General features: G+C 45.8%; 1 protein-coding gene across 5 annotated transcripts in view; it reads right to left on the bottom strand.

The window, feature by feature from the left end:
- Positions 1–12,565, bottom strand: part of Fat3 (FAT atypical cadherin 3) — a 602,516-nt gene extending 589,951 nt beyond the window's left edge. For 2 of the 5 annotated variants that reach the window (XM_037207739.1, XM_037207740.1), the window contains exon 1: positions 11,709–12,565. The gene's annotated coding sequence lies outside the window, so the exon portion shown is untranslated. Of the gene's footprint in view, positions 1–11,106; positions 11,343–11,708 lie in introns of those variants that run through there. The other 3 variants (XR_005091996.1, XM_037207737.1, XM_037207738.1) reach the window with 3 other exon arrangements.
- Positions 12,566–16,716: the final 4,151 nt, after the last annotated feature.

Raw genomic sequence — 16,716 nt, 5'->3', positions numbered from 1 at the left:
GGTATTTCTGTTCTTTCATTTTTGGACATCAAGCTCCAAGAAAGCACACTGTGATGTAGATAATTCTTGTATCAGGACTTTCTTGCAAGCAATGTTGTGCTCTTGAAAGGCAAAGAAACACAGGCATATCCACCTGCCTCCTGGGTTGCCTTCATCACCCTGAATGAGAACACTCAAGGAAGCTTCATAGTTCTGACTGACCAGTCAACAAGACCTGAGTATATATGCTGAAGGGCTTTCCTTTCAGATACAAAATGTGGACTTCAAATACCTATCCCACATGAGACAGGATCCTAGCACCTCACAGGGATAAATGTTAATATCTGGCCTTATACATTCAATAGTGAAAGTCAAAATCACTGCCCAGATCAAATATAAACAATCATTCAACATTAAATACTAAATGTTGGCAAGGTCTAGTACTAATAACAGTACAGAACCAAGGACTGGGGAGATGCCACTGAATCCCGGAAGTGCTGCACACTGAGGGAGGGACACCAGCATAGCCACTGTGAGGGGGGGACACCAGCATAGTCACTGTGATGGAGGGGACACCAGCATAGTCACTGTGAGGGGGGACACCAGCATAGTCACTGTGGGGGGGGACACCAGCATAGTCACTGTGATGGAGGGGACACCAGCATAGTCACTGTGAGGGGGGACACCAGCATAGTCACTGTGAGGGAGGGGGGACACCAGCATAGTCACTGTGAGGGAGGGGGGACACCAGCATAGCCACTGTGAGGGGGGACACCAGCATAGTCACTGTGAGGGGGGGGGGACACCAGCATAGCCACTGTGAGGGAGGGGGGGGACACCAGCATAGCCACTGTGAGAGGAGGGACACCAGCATAGCCACTGTGAGGGGGGACAAGGGGGGGGGGACACCAGCATAGTCACTGTGAGGGGGGGGACACCAGCATAGTCACTGAGAGAGTTGCAATAAAAAGGCCATTCAAATAATAAAGTTGACTGTGCCTAATCTGAAAGTCTGACGTTCTCCAAAATCTTGATCTTTCTGCACTGATATGACACTGTGAGTGGAAAATCCTGCTCCATAAAAATGTTATTCCATGTACAACATCAAAAATTAAATGAACCCCAAACCTGAAATAACCAGCACTTCAGATCATGAATGTCCACCTTTTACAGAGTGTAATGGGCTCTGAGTGCAGAGATGTGGGAAACACAGGATGGGAGGTGTAGACATGACCTTCATGAGGGCACACAGACTTGGGGGGTGGACATGGGAGATAGGGCACAGGGGGTGGACATGGGAGATAGGGCACAGGGGGTGGACATGGGAGATAGGACACAGGGGGTGGACATGGGAGATAGGGCACAGGCCTCCAGCCAGTGACCATGGGACTTGGGAAGGGACAAAGGGATCAAGAATCAACAATGAAAGAATAAGGGAAAGCAGAGAGCAAGGCCTCAAGAAGATCAATATTGGGTTTCCACAGACTAAGATGGGCATTAGCCGTACTTAAGGTCTTCACAAGCAACCTGACAAGGCCAGACATGGAATCCTGGGTTGAATTACCCTGGCCTAACCCTCCAGGTAACTTTAAACTATTTTTTGTTACATTTTTTCAATATCAAAACCAGGTGGACATTTGACATTTGCATTTTTTTTTGAGACAAGGTCTACCTACATAACCTTGGCTGGCCTTGAACTCCCTTCATAGGTCAGGCTGTCTTCAAACTTGTAGAGATCCATCTGACTCCGTCTCGGATCAAAGTGCTGGAATTAAAGGCATTCACAACAACACCCATTTCTAATTCTTCACTACCCCAATTGCCCTCTACTCTGATGCTTTTCCTCAAAGTAGTATAGAGGATAAATGTCAAACTCTTTCCCAATATCATATATTTGAAGGAAAATGTATTTCCACAATGCAAACACATTTGCTTCTCTTTAAGAAATTTGATGTCCCCAATCTAAACGTAAGAAACAGATGGATTATTGAGAGCCAAAATATTCTTCACTTTAAAAAAATATTTTTCCAGACTGTGAGGTCCTCTAATTGAATACATTTAAAGAATGATTTGCTTTGGGGAAAATGTGATGTATACTCAACATTTGAAAATGTAGCTATTGTATAAAAACAATCTAAGCTTATTCACTTTGATTATTATAATAACCACTGATGAGCTCTGAGAAGGAAGAAAATCTCATAAATACTGACATCTTACCCTGTCTCCTTCCTCTTTAGAGAAAACGTGTAATATGTTATTAATCCTACTATTTAACAAAAATATACAGAGTGCAAATTGTACAGAATGTGTACACTGCTGAACACAGTTTAGGAATAAAGTGATTAACCCAAGTAATTACATGCACACAATCTACTCTTCCAAACTGAGAGACATGATCTAATCACTGGATAATTTGAGGCAACCTCAGAAATACATGTTATTTTACATGTCAGTTCTAATGTCTACATTGCCCAATATCCTTATCCAAGTGGAATCATTCTCTCCTGAATGTGAATCTAAGGCTTTCATGTCTCTTGTAAAATTTTAGCACCTTACAATCCCATATTACTTCAGTTGACTATCTTCCTGCATGGGTTCATACATACATGCGTCTTTTCTTTTACCCAACTGACAAATATCATACAGAAGAGAAAGATAAATTTTGAAGAGTCAGGTGCCATATTAGTTTAATACATAACAGGTAAAAAATCAGCCTCAGAAAATAAGCACACTCTAAATACACTTTCCCCAACAATGGTGAGTGTGAAGAGCCAGCATATCCCATCAGCCTGGCTAACAGTGCGATGTGTTCTTAGTTCAGCCAGACTGAAAATGAGCTGCTATGTCTATAAAACATAAGGAATTTTAAGTTGCTGTTAAACAGTTCCTAGTTAGAGGATATATCTGGGAAGATCAACTAAAAATTGTTTAAGAATTAGCTGTTCACAGTACACCAGTGCAGAGGGCATCAAGTTTCAGACTGCAAGCAGGTCACTGAAGTTCTCAATGGCTCCATAAAGCTACTTTCTCCTCTACTCAGTGGTTACTAGCATCCCCAGGCTTTCTCTTCACTCATTGCAACATGCTCAAGCATTCATGATGGTCAAATGCAGTTCAAAAAGAAATACACCCTACAAGTATAAAAGAAAAAGAAATTTTCAATCTCCTATCAGACTGGAAGATTTTTTTTGCCAACAATCAGGAATAAAAGGGATTCGAACCACTAAACCAACCAAAAAACATAAGCGGCATGGAAAAATGTAAAGCTGTATATAAATGATACCATTAAATAAACCTAATACAGAACCTGTCATTACAGATATGAAATTATTCCCCCAAATTGCTTCTGGTTTTTTAGAACAGAAATTCTACCAATGTTCCTGCTTTGCTCTGCACCCTCCTTTCTTTTAAAGGTACTAGAAGTGCCTAGATCCCTAGTGATAGTCGTAGTTTTAGGGGACATCCGTCCTTGTTGTGTGGGAATAGCCATCAAGGTGAGAAGGAACATCATTTCCAACTGTTGTGAAGTTAATAATAAATAAATAAAGGGGAGAGGGGAAGAAGAAAAGAAAGAGAGAAGAAAGAGGACAGAAGGACGGAGGAGGGAGAGAAGGAAGAAATGAGAGAACACAATGTGGAAGTCACAAACACGACATGACAAATGGTCACACTGAAACAGCTAAGATCCAAAAGATGGTGAGATTTTACCGAGTGAAATGCACCCCAAGAAAGCCTTCCTGTCAATAAGCCCCAATCCTTGTTCACTAATTAAACATTGTGTTCAGCATCTGAATATGGACAGCAGATTTCAACATTCTTTAAGTATATTCAATTCTAGGCAAATTTTCCATTTCTCTGACATTCTGAAGTCCTTATACAGTCCAATGAAACTGGCATTGGGTTCCCAATGGAGACACCATACACTTGTGAATTCTGATTCATCTGATGGTTAAAATAAAACATCTTTACTTCAAAGGTGGGGAAGAGTCACACCCTCCTCTCTCCACAACACCAGCCATACAATAGCCATATGCATCTGACCCACTTTCATGTGTACATCTCCTTGAAGTGAAGTTCTCCAGAGTCAAGCTAGGCTGAAGCCACCTTGGTATCAAGTTGCTACTTGACTTGTGTGAGCTGCATGAATCACCTGCCTTATTTTCCATGTATGAGATCAGCCACTCCCATCCTTCAGCTTCCACTGATGGCCAAGCACAGACACCCAGACTACACCTAGAAATAAATCTCAGAAGTCCAAAATATTACTTATACATTTATACTTTAAAAGTCAATAGAATGTCACCTGCAATAGATGGTTTAGGTTTCCAAAATGTCAAAGAGGCTTCTCTTACCTAGATAGCTTCATTAGACTTCTAAAGCAAACAAAACCCCCAAGAGCTTATGTTTACAAAAGCAAACAAAAAACCCTGACATTTATACTGTCATTAATCACATTTCTCCTGAATTTAATGCCTTCCATATGGCAGGATTTAAGATGCTTTTAAGTGTTGAGTAGTATTCGGTGATATTTAGTAGTACTGATAATTCGGGGCATATCTCAAAGCATGAAGCACCATCTAGCTGCTCCAGAGTTTTCTTGTTTGACCTTGCATGGTATTGAAAAGACTACATACAATCTTTGGACTGTAATTTGGTGGTCATCCTTAAGGCAAAATTCTCTGTTTAGTTGTCTCCATGGTTATGCCTCCCTTATCGTGGGCACTTATCTCTAGTATAACAGAAGAAAGAAGAAAGAAACAAAAAAAGGAGAGAAAGATAGAGGAACAGAAATACTATGTACACCTATTACAAAAATCCCCAGTAATAACAAACATGGAGAGCTCACATTCAGGAATCAAGATCACAAGGCAGTCCATTTACTTTTCTTGGTTTTTATTTATTGTTTTGTCCTGTCAGCTGAAATGTAAGCAACAGAACTAATTTATGAGGTACAGAACACCTTCAGAATTTTCTGTGCCATAGCTAGTTGTATGTCTATAGCTAAGTCACAGATACAAAGAGGTAGGACTTGGAATGCACTGTGTACACTTGCATCCAGGCTTCCAGACACGTTCCAAAATCCCCAGAGTCCCTTTTGAACTTGGCAGAGTAGAGAACCTCAAGAGGATAATGGAGAAAGGGTTGGATAAATTCTGGAATTCCTCATAGGCTATCAAATAACATTCCAACATCCTCTTTGGCCTGTCCAATGACTATATTATATATTCAGGTTTCATTAAGATTAATAAAAGGAGATAAATTGTAGGGAATATGATCAGCTCACTATATATATGTATATATGTGTTATATATATATATGAAATTGTGAAAGAATATATTCATTGAGAAAGAAAATTTTATAACCCTCCTAAAAATGTATATCACCTCATATTCACTCACCCTCCTATTCAAGTACCTGCTCATTGTCACTCTTTTTTTTTTTTCAGTTAATAATTGCGATTATGTTTTGACTTAAAGAGCAGATGAATGGCTATCTCCCACCTTCCCAGTTAAGCAATGACTAATCAAAGCAATGACAGTTGCTCTCATTGGTCAGCATGGCAGAATCTGGATAACCTAGGAAGGAGTCTCAGTGATGGATTGGCTAGATTTGGTTAGACTGTGGGCATGCCTCTGAGGGATTTTCTTAATTGGGTTGAGTTGGGAAGTCCCAATTCCACTGTTTCACTGTCTGGGCAGTGGAGTGAGTGAGAAAGAGAGAGGCAGCTGAACAAAAGCATTTGTTGCTCTCTGCTTCTTGACTATTGATACAACGTGACCAGTTGTATCCAGCTTTTGACACTGTAACTGGAGCTGGACTGTAACCAGGAACTGTGAACCTGGTAAATAGTTTCTCCCCTAAGTTGCTTTGGTCAGATTGTTTTTATGCTACAACAAGAAAACAGACAAAGATTCAAAACAATGGATGTAGCTAGCTATTCTTTGAATCTTACAAGACAGAGGTAGTTTCAGTAAATATTGCTGAAAATAATGTAAAATAAATGAATTATGGGCATGGTGGTACTAGCCTTTAATCCTAGCACTTGGGAGTTAGAAGGAGGAAGACCATCAATTTGAAGCCAGCCTGGCTACACATGAATTTCAGGCCACATGACAGGGTCCTATCTTATAAAACAAAAGAAAGGGTGTTCAAATGATACAAACAACAGTCAAAGATTATGGTGAAACATTGAAAGTGAAGTTAACTGGTAAGAAGAATAAAAGGGCCAACTACCTTAGAGTCTACATGACTTTACATAATGAAAAACAAAAACACACCTAGAAGAGAGCGTTAATAAGTTTGTTCATTAAACAGAATTTATGCTTCCCAATACTGAAAGTTTGAAGTGTCAGAATGTCAAATCTAAGACCTATCCAGGTCCTCTGTACAACTTTTGTGTCCAAGATGGCATCATCTTCAGAAGGTAGTATCTGAAGGAAGATAATACTTGGCCTTTCCCAGAAATCTGCCAAGGTTTCTGTATCAGCATATAACAACAGAATCAATGAAGTAGAGCTTGTAGGGACCCACAGAGACTGAAGCGGCCACCATGGAGCCTGCATTCCTCTGTGTAAGGACCTCTGCATACATGTCATGGTTGTTAGCTTCATGTTTTTGTGGGACTCCTAACAGTGGGAGTGGGGTGTCTCTGACTCTTTCACCTGCTCTTGAGATCCCTTTCTTCCTACTGGGTTGCTTCACCCAGCTCTGATACTAGGGTTTGTGCCTAGTCTTTTTGTAATTTGGTATTTCATGTCTGGCTGATATCCTGGGAGGCCTGCTCTTTTCTGAAGGGAAACAGAGGAGCAGTGGATCTCGGGAAGAGGGGAGGTGTGTGGGAGTGAAAGAGTGGAGGGAGGGGAGACTATGGTTGGGATGCATTATATGAGAGACCCCAGGAGTGGAGGGAGAGGAAGATGTGGTTCAGATGTATTGTATTGCAGAATAATAACTAACTAACTAACTAAATAAATAAATAAATAAATAAACAAATAAAGAAATCAACGTAATCACACTGACAGAAAGACCACACTTTGATCACAAGATTGATTATTGTGTTCTGAGGTCCATTCTCCATTTTCCATGAGCACATCAGGGAATTCACTCTCAAACTTCTGCCCCTCCCACTGAGTTAGGGGTTGGGAAGAACTCCTAAGGTGGTAGAGGCTAAATTGAGTCTAACTTAGGAATTCCTCTTCAATACATAATCTCTAGATTGGGTAATTTGTTATTTTCCATGTAACTGACAGTCAGAAACTAAACCAGAAGAGTTCAAGCCACTAGACAAGTCCTCAATGTCTTTTCAATAAATTCAATCTGTGGCATTAAGTTGATTGTTTTAAATGCCAGCTTCTCTGAAATATTCTTGGAGAAAGGAGTCAATGGGGAGAAAGCTTATGAGATGAGAGGATATTCAAAGAAATTAGTGAGTTTGAAATACCAGTGCAGTCAAATGAACCCACATGGAGAAAAGCTTTTTATCCTGTCTTCCCAAGGAAGTAGTCACAGTGTGGGTCTTCCTGTCCTTAGATCTTACAGTTGGGTAGAAAGCAGCAGATAAGGATATAATCAACAGTAGGAAAAGAGAAGGGTGAGGGAGAGGAGGAAGAGGAAGGGAGTGAGTGACAGGGAGGAAGGAAAAGCAAAAAGGAGGGCAGAGACTTACTAACAAACAACAGGGCTATCTGTGTTCCTCCTTTCAGTGTTGGTGAGTGCTAGAGCATCTGTGAACTTTTGGATGGAGAAACAGGTTAGGAAACTAATCCTTCCCCTTACGTTTATTAGCCCTCCTCTTTTTGAGACCCAGTTTGGTTTTATGTGGCTCAGGCTGGTCTGGTAGCCTGGAACTCACTGTAGACTGTAGAATAACCTTGAACTTCTGATCCTCCTGCCTCCATAACCTGAGAGCTGAGGCTACAGCCTGCAGGCCCCTTTCTTTTAAATGCCCTTTCCAATTCTAATGTCTCCACAGTCAGCAAAGATGGGGTTCACCAATACCACTTTATCAATCAAAGAAATCAATGTAAAGGAGCAAGTCCACCTGAGCCCAAGACAGGAACCCTATTCAATGTTCTTGTAGCAGGAAAACACCAGACGTAACTCAGAGGGAAACACCAGATGTCCCCCACTAGTGTGGTTTCCCTCTTGTCCAACAGTCACCTGGACAGATCCAAGGCACAGAGACACACCAGCCCTAACTCCGAGAGTAATAAGAGAGGTCCACTAGGTTGTTGGTCTGTGAGGAAACATTAACACACCTTAACAACACAGCCCCTCACAGATCATCCTCTGACTTGTGGGTTAGACTGAATACCCCTTCTCCAAGGCAGCTGCCTGTTTCTTTCCTTTTGACATAACTCATCGTGTAGACTAGAGCAGGCCCTTCCTTCCCTAGCAGGGAGAGCATGCAGGAATAGCACAACCTGCCACTGCCCTTACGTGAACAGTCAGAAGAAACCCTGCTTTACAAAACCTGTGAGCTAGCAAAACATCTATATAACACACTGGTCGGTGGGCACCCCACCCCCTACCGCATCCCGGGTTATTGCTACTAGTTTTCATTTCTTCGTAGCTCAGCACAAATTTAATTGCTGTTTAACAGACTGACTGGGTCCTGACTATTTAAAACTTCCCAAAATGTCTCTGCCAGGAACCAGAATAAATAAAAATTGAAAGAAGGGGAGTGAGTGGAGGCAAGGCTGGAAAGCCAGTCGCTGGTCAACAAATATTGGCTGCGAAAATCCTGCAGTGATGAGAGATGGAGCCAGCTCAGCAGCTGACCAATTTCTGATCTCCCAGCCAGCTGTCTCTCATGTGGAGTTCTGTGTGGCTCAGATATGAAGACATTATAGCATGGACAGTTCTGGGAACTTTCTCCTTCCAGCACATAGTGTATAGAAACTGATTCCAACATCATTCATTGTCCAAGTTCCAGAAGCAACAAAGGGGACTCCTGATCGATTGATTTTAATTATTTGGTTTAATTCTGGAAGACAACTTTTCTCCCTATACAATGTTAGAGAAAAAAAAAAAAAACAACTGAACACCTCCCCCACACCAAACTTCCTGTATAAAAATCATATCAAGGAGCAAAAGTAATTGTGCATTTAAAAAATACTCTTTGTCTTTTGGCGTACTGTTTTCTTGCATTTTTTTTTAATTCTCCCTGTGCAACTGTCCAATTTTGGAATAAGAACGAAAAGGGGAGGGGGCTTAAAGTGGCGGGTCCAAGCAGTCAGTGACCAGAAATTTTTAGGAGCCCATATCATTTCTATTTCTTAATCTCTTCCCTTTTTCCTCTCCCTCTTTCCTCTCCTCCCCCCCCCCCGTGTGTGTGTGTGTGTGTGTGTGTGTGTGTGTGTGTGTGTGTGTGTGTGTGTCTGCCCCCCCCTCCCCTTGCTCTCTCTCGCTCTGCCATCTCCTCCCTTTCTTTCCGGATGAGATTCAATCTCCACATCACACTGAGCCCCCTCCCCCACCTCTACCCCCGCCCCCGCTCAAGCATTGGATAACCGAGAGTTGGGAGCCTGATGCAGCTGCAAGGGAGCCTATGCTCTCTCCATCTAAGCTGAGATGCTGGCCTCTGGGTCCTCAATTCCTAGATGGCAGTTCGCCCTTTCCATCTCCCGAATCAAGGCAGCTTCGCCTGCAGTATGTCTGGCTTGTTTTTGTCTTTCTACATTTATTTTAACTCGGCCCGGGCTCAATCAAATCCTGGCAACAAAGCCCGAAGCTCAAAGCCACCGAGGTGGACTGGCGGCCAGCTCCCGGCCCCTCCTCCCACCGCCCAAACTCGCCTTTGAAAAGACAAGCGCCGGGCCAGAAAATTAATGTGTCGGTGGAAAGGAGGATAAAAGGCTGAGACGCGAGTGTCCACTAGTGCTGTGGGCTTTGCAGTTTTCTTCTATATACCTTTTAAACATCAGGGCCTAAAAACTAAGAAAGCACTCCGGACTCCCGTGCGGGAGCCGACCCTAGTGGGAGCGTGGCTCCCGCCCTGCTTCCTCCCCCATCTGGCTGAGTCGGAGAGAGCGGGTGCTTGGCGCGGTTTGTCTGACACTTGTAAATGGAAGTGGGATCCAACTTGGAAGCAAACGCGCCGGAGTCTGGGGGCGGGGAGGAGGGGAAAGCAGAGAAAGACTCCCATCCGTCGCCTGGTCCAGTGTTCCTCCCTCGCGCCGCTGCGTAGCGGGTTCAGGAATACCCCAAGCAAGATCCAGGTCCCGAGCGCACGCGGCGGAGAAGTGGGGCTCCCCCAGGGAGGCTCGGGACACTGGCTGACCTCGCTCCCGGATGCCAGCGCTTCTCGCTTCTGGGAGACTCCCAGCCTCCACGGCGACCTCACTGTCTGCAGCCTATCCCTATCTTCACGTCCATTTGCGGACAACCCCATGGCCGGGCGTGCTCGTTATTGTATCTGAAGGTGGGTGACACCGCCAGCACGTACACCCAGGAGCGCCCCCTTTCCTCTGGTAGCAGGAGCCAGGAGATGAGCCTTAGTGCGCCCGGGAACACCCAGCACTCTGCATCCCATCCGCTCTCCAAGCGCACCAAAGCATGCAAGAGCAGGACAGAGAAAAGCACCACGAGTTGCTTTCCACAAAGTCTAATCGTGGTCAGTGCTTAAACATTTCCGAAAACACACGCGACAAAAGTCGGCTAGGGAGAGAAACGGCGAATTAGTATACTGCTAAAAATACCCGGGCTCGCCACCTCTCGTCAGCCTGGCCCGATGCATTTTAGCTCAGCGACCCCAGCTGGCCGCGTCCTCTTGCTCTCTGAGCGCCAAGCGAAATCCTTCCAGGCCCTGTCTGCCACCTCCAGCCAGCTCCCTAGGATCCCCAACTGCACTCTGGAGAACCGACAGTCCCTCTCATCACCTCCAGGCGCGGACCAGTGCGCCTTCAACATGCCCAAGCAGAGCCGCAAGGGCCCTTCGGCATCCTTAGGATGGTCAGACTTGCGCTATTCTCTTTTCAAATAGGAAAGCCCGTTCTCCCGCCCGCCAAAAATCATGCTTTCTCCCTAAGCATTCGGGTCCATCTTCCCGTCAAAATAACAGGGAATCATCTCTTGGCTACTCCATCAAACTGTCGCACCAGTTCAAAGTCTGCTGTCATTCAGTACCTTTCACAACCCGACAAGAGTCAGATGTGAGGAGAGGACCGGCGAACAGTCTGGGCTACCGTTCCTGCACGGTGGAAGTGCAGGCTAGGTTCTCTGCTCCGCACATAGCCTCCTCTAGCAAGCACCCAACTTGCGCCTCTAGGTCCTGCAAGTGCATCCATTGGCATCTGCGCCTTCCCCCTGATGTTGCAAGCGCCAGCCAAGCGGACTAGCCGCCTGATCAAATGCACCTGCAGCCAGCCGCCACAGCCACAGCTCAGTGAGGACCCAGAGGAGCGTGCAAGCATGCAGACCCGCAAGCACTCTTTCCTCTTATCCCTAGACCTAAACTTGACCAACTCCCGTAGCTATTTCCTGGCTCCAGCCGCAGGGCTGAGTCTCCCTGGGTTCTAGCTGGTAGCGGTAATGACCACAGCTCCCGGCAGTACCCAGGCAGGAACTTTACAAGGTGAAAAGTTTCCCCCACGCTTTCTGATGGCTCTAGCTTGCCGGAACCCCATTACAGCTTCTGTGTAACCTGGTAGCTGGGGCTGTTCTGAGAAAGGTGCGCTCTAGTCGGTGCACCCTGTAGCCAAATAAGCACGCTAAAAATCCTCACGCACCCTTGCCTCTGCTGGCGATGCTCTCCTGCACCAGACGCGTCCTCCGTGGTCTTCTTCTCCGGCCTAGGGCGAGCTGGCCACGCCGCCGCCTCCGCCGCAGTGCTCGCCGCGTGCTCCCGGCTAAAGCTGGTGAGGCGAGCGGAGGCGCTCCGCGCTTGGCGCTCAGGACGCCGCCACCGCTGCGGGTTGGCGGGCGGAGGAGGGGAGTCGGAGGAGGATGGCGGCGGGAGGAGGGGGACCGGGAGAGAGGTCCCAATGCTCAGCCCAGATCACAGCGCAGCCTGCCGGGAGGAGCGGTTCTCGCGTCTGCTCTCGGCAGCCTGCACCGCTACAGCTAGTCGAGGAGCTGCTTCGGGTTCCCCATCGCTGCCGCCGCCGCACTGCCAAGCCCCCAGCTTCGCTGTCTCCTCCTCCCTCCCCGCAGAGCTGCGTCCTCGTGGGGGACGACCAGTGATCTCCGAGCGCCACGCGAAGACGAGAGGCGCGGGAGGGGGCCGGGGAGACGCGGCGGCGGGCAGCAGGACGCTCTGGGCGCCTCGCCTGGAAGCTGGACTAATTTTAGAGCCCAGGCTTCCTCCACCCCTAGCTGGGCTGGAAGGACGCACCAAAGTGCGGTGCAGAGGCAGTAGCGGGGAGAGCTCCCTGCCGTTTTCAGAGCGCGCGCGCGCACGCACCACATTCAATCGGCCCGGCGCTGCATCCCGCTGCCTAGAGTGCCCTAGACTTCTCGGGAACAGAAGAGGAAACGGAGGCACGATGCGGCCAAGATGGCTTACCCAAGCTCCTCAGGCTATTTGGAAGTGCAGTGGGCCAAACTATCAAACGTTGTACCTCCTGCTGCCTACACTGGACTCGCATTGCTTTCCCACGTATTTCAGATCCTCCGGATCACCTTTGTGTGAGAGGGAATCCGACTAAAGAGTAACATGACTCATCACCCCCTCCCCATCTGAAACTGTGTGGGATGGGAAGACATTCCGAATGGGGGTGAGTGAGTGATCTCTGAGTGATTTGCAATGCCAACTGGTGGCCCTCTAATTGCTATAACTTCTGTATCATCCTCACTAGTGCAAGGATTTCTGGAAAACGCCGCCCCCACCCCCATCCCACTATCCACTACTGCAGTAGCCCTTGCTCCCAGGCTAATGGCCAGCGCCCCTGTCCCCGCCTATCCCCTTCCCCCATTTGTCTAAAGCAGGTGCTCACTCCAAGAGGTGCCTGAAGTGCCCCCTCCCAGGTAGCTTCTCCAGGACTCGGGGACTGAGCACTAATACCAACAGAGGGGTGGCAGGCCTACAGATCTGCTGTGTAGAGAAAATCGCTCTTTATTTTTGACCCCTCATTTTCTCTTTGGGGAGCAAGGTCTGTGGCAGCTAAAAGTCTTTGTGTTCAGTCATGCCCTTTGAAGAGCTCATAGAATTTACCTTCCTGGTCTTCAGCTCCCAAGCCTGGGGCCTTAGAGCTCTAAAAAGCCCTCCACTCTTAGTAGGTGGGAAGTTCCCCTTGAAAGCCTTCTGCGGCCTTCTGCACTGCCTTGACTGCCCCATAAAGCACTCTGCATGCTCCGGTTGCTTGCCTTGAGCGGTTAATGGAAATACTAAGGAATACTGACAGCTCCCCATACATCAACTAATTCCAGGCCAGAAGCATGATGGTGTCCAGGGCTTCACTGTTACAAAGGCCAGAAGAAAACTTGCCTGCTCTCCAAAATGTTGTCATTTGCATAATTTTATTCTGATTTTATTTTTTATTCAGGCACTTTCTTAGGCATTAAAAGTTTATTGCCATATAAATATGCTCCCGATATGGCATATTCCTTGTGACTGACCCACGGCAGCTAACATAGCATCAAAGGTTTTAATGAATCAAGCATTTCCCGTTCCAGTGCTTCTGAGGAAGGACTAGGAGAGCTGCTGCCTGAAGCCAGCACTTGGGTAGAGTCAGGGGTCACTGGTTGGCTCCTGGGACGCTCAGGGAAGTGATGTCGGCAGCAGGAGAGGCCATCTTCCACCTCCTTCCTGGGAAGCTGGCCAGGTAACTGGAGGAGCATTGATGCTGTGGGAGTCTAGCCCCTCCTAAGGCTCTCTCATGCCTCAGAGGCACTTTGCCTGTAAGTGCAGAAATCTGTCTAACTCTGCCTCCTGCCCTTAGGCAGTGTGTAGGTAGTAAAGGAAACAGTCTCTACTCCCAGAGCAGAAATGGGCCATGACAACCTGGGGGTAAAGGACTCTCTGCAAGGGGGTGGAGTAGTTTACTCAGTGGGACACTCTCTGGTCAGTTTAGATTTGGGGGAGCAAGTAATGCTTGTTGATATCAGAAAAACATCTATTTTTTTCTTAGCATAACCTACTATGTACCTGTGGTATTGAGGTTACATCATTGATAAAACTATGAACTTAATGAATGAACCAAAGGCATTTATAACACTTAAGTTTCCATGCACGGTACCTTGTCCAAATCCTAGTGGAGTGGATACATTTATTAAACAGTCAAAGAATAAATGAGTGCAGACAGCATGAGAGTTCTCTGTTAGATTGGATAACAACACAGAAAAGAGCCCTAAGCTGAAAAATCAGGAATATGTAATCATGTAAGTAGCTCTATATGCCTCCCAAGTCCACTCCAGATCCTCTGGGCCTTATTCTCCCCCAGGTCCCTGAGCAAACAACTTGCTCTTCTGGATTGCTGCAAGCTGTACTCATAGTGTGGTGCCCTGGGCCTCTCTTGCAGCTCACCTCCCACCCAGGGGTCTCTTGAAGTGTTTGATGTAAATGGAAACCTAGATGTGTAGGAGATTAAACACTGAAAAATCTTTAGTGAACAGGACATGGGTATGTTTGGAAATTTGCATGACTCTCTGCCACAGATAGAGGAGGCAGATGTATTCCAAACAGCTTCTGGGGTGGTCTTGCTGCATGAAACAGTGGTCAGCTTGGATATACACACGCTCCTTCCCTCTGGCTCTGGCCCTCTGACCCTCCTGTGCTGCTGGGATCATACTCACATCCCTTCCCCCAAAGTTTCTCCAGTGAATAATTTTAAGGTTTATTTTTATTATTTTTATTCTCACATACCTATACGCATGTGAGTATATGCCACAGGACTTCATATCCTTTGGAGATGGAGGCAATGGGTGAGCTGCCTGACAAGACATGGGAGCTGGGAACTGAACAAGGTCCTCTGGAAGCATGTGGCTTGAAGCACCAAGCTATCTCTTACTCGCTGTAGCCCTAGCCATCTCTCCAGCCTCTCCAGTAAGTCTGATGTCACACTCTACTTTCTGGCAATCCCAAGCTAATACACCAATCGCCATTCCTTTTTATTTTTTCTTTCTTTTTTTTATTTATGTGTCTTTTTACATCATGTATCTTGATCCCATCCATTTCTCTGTCCCTTTGCAACAGGCCTCTGCTCCTGCACACACACACCCCGAAAAAAAATTAAGAGAAGAAAGAGAAATGAAAAAGGGAGGGATTGAAATTTTCATCATGGAAGCTGCAGTGTGACACAGTGAGTCACGTAGTAAACCCCTTTGTTCGTGTCTGATCGTCATTCCTAATCATCTCTTACTCTAAGCAACTGCCAAATTATAATTCATTATCTTCTAAGGATAATATATGAATATATACAGAATTGATCACACACAGGAATACATATATGCCCAACTTTCTATGTACTTATAAGACTTCTTTCAGTGATCAATTCTGTTTGTCACGTTCTATCCAGACCTGTTCATCTTGCTGAGTTTGTCTCTGTGTTCAGGAAGATTTTACTTGTATGTCATAGGAGGTAATACCTATCTTATTGCTAACCCCGTAAACATTGAATTTAAGAGATATTTTGATGACCAAATGGGCTATTTAGGGAGGTGGGAGAATGTCCTTTCCTCATAGTATTAAATCAAGCACACGACTCTAGCCAGCACTATTTTTGGGACCAGATACAATCATGCTTTGTTGTGTGTTTCGGCTTAAGTGCGAAGCATCCCCAACATGTTCAGTTGCTGCTTCTGGTGTTGATTTGGGAGGTGGTAGAACTGTTAGCAGTTGAAGCCTCACTGGAGGAAGTAGGTCACTGCTGGTTTAAGAATTGCAGTAGGTAGTAAGTCCAAAACACAGACTGACTTCTTTCCAAATTTCCCACCAATCCTGGTACTACATGTTACAAATCAGTCTTCTACCAGCCCAAGACGGGTGCATCACATTCTTCCTTTGCGCATACCCTTCTTTGAGCCTTAACTGTTCTCTTGCTAATTTTAATTTTTGGCAGTTTCACACATGTATGCAGCACACTGTGAAAATGTTCACACTTTTATCTCCCTCCCAACACTTCAGGCCCCCTTTTGGTGCCCAGTTAGTCCCTCCTACTTTCCCGCCTTACTTTTGGTGTGTACTAGTCCTTTGCAGGTAGTCATAGCTGCTGTCAGGATTACATTGACCACATCACACGTAGAAGACAGTGCCTCCCAGCACTCCTTCCCATCCTCTAGCTCTTCTAATCTATCGGTCCGTTTTTCCGTGATGTTTCCTGGGTCTTGTTGGGGATGATATACATGTTGATTTTTAAAACCTGGCATTCAGCAGTCACTTCAGTATCTTAAAGTTGCTGCAACCCAGTCCTTATTTTCAAAGAGCATCCAAACTAGACTTGGGTATACCTAACTACTTGGATTTCCTCAAAAGAGTTTCTTACCATCTGACTTTATTTTATTTTGTATCCATCTTGGGCTTCAACTCTTCCTTTACTTTGGCTAACAGGTTAATCAATGTAATAGAAGCCATTTTGTGGTAATATATTGGGGGACACAATATATTGTGTACCCTACCTAATAAAACTTATCTGGGGTCAGAGAACAGAAGAGCTGCTAGATTAGCCATAGAGGCCAGAAAATGGTGGCATACACACACCTTTAATCCTATCACTTGGGAGGTAGAGATCCATCCAGATCTCTATGAGTTCAAGGCCACACTGGGAACAGAATCAGGCATGGTGGCACATACCTTTAATC

This window comes from Peromyscus leucopus, chromosome 7 (genome assembly GCF_004664715.2).
Source record: "Peromyscus leucopus breed LL Stock chromosome 7, UCI_PerLeu_2.1, whole genome shotgun sequence".
Classification (NCBI taxonomy): Eukaryota; Metazoa; Chordata; class Mammalia; order Rodentia; family Cricetidae; genus Peromyscus; species Peromyscus leucopus.
This window is presented reverse-complemented; position numbering and strand designations above follow the sequence as displayed.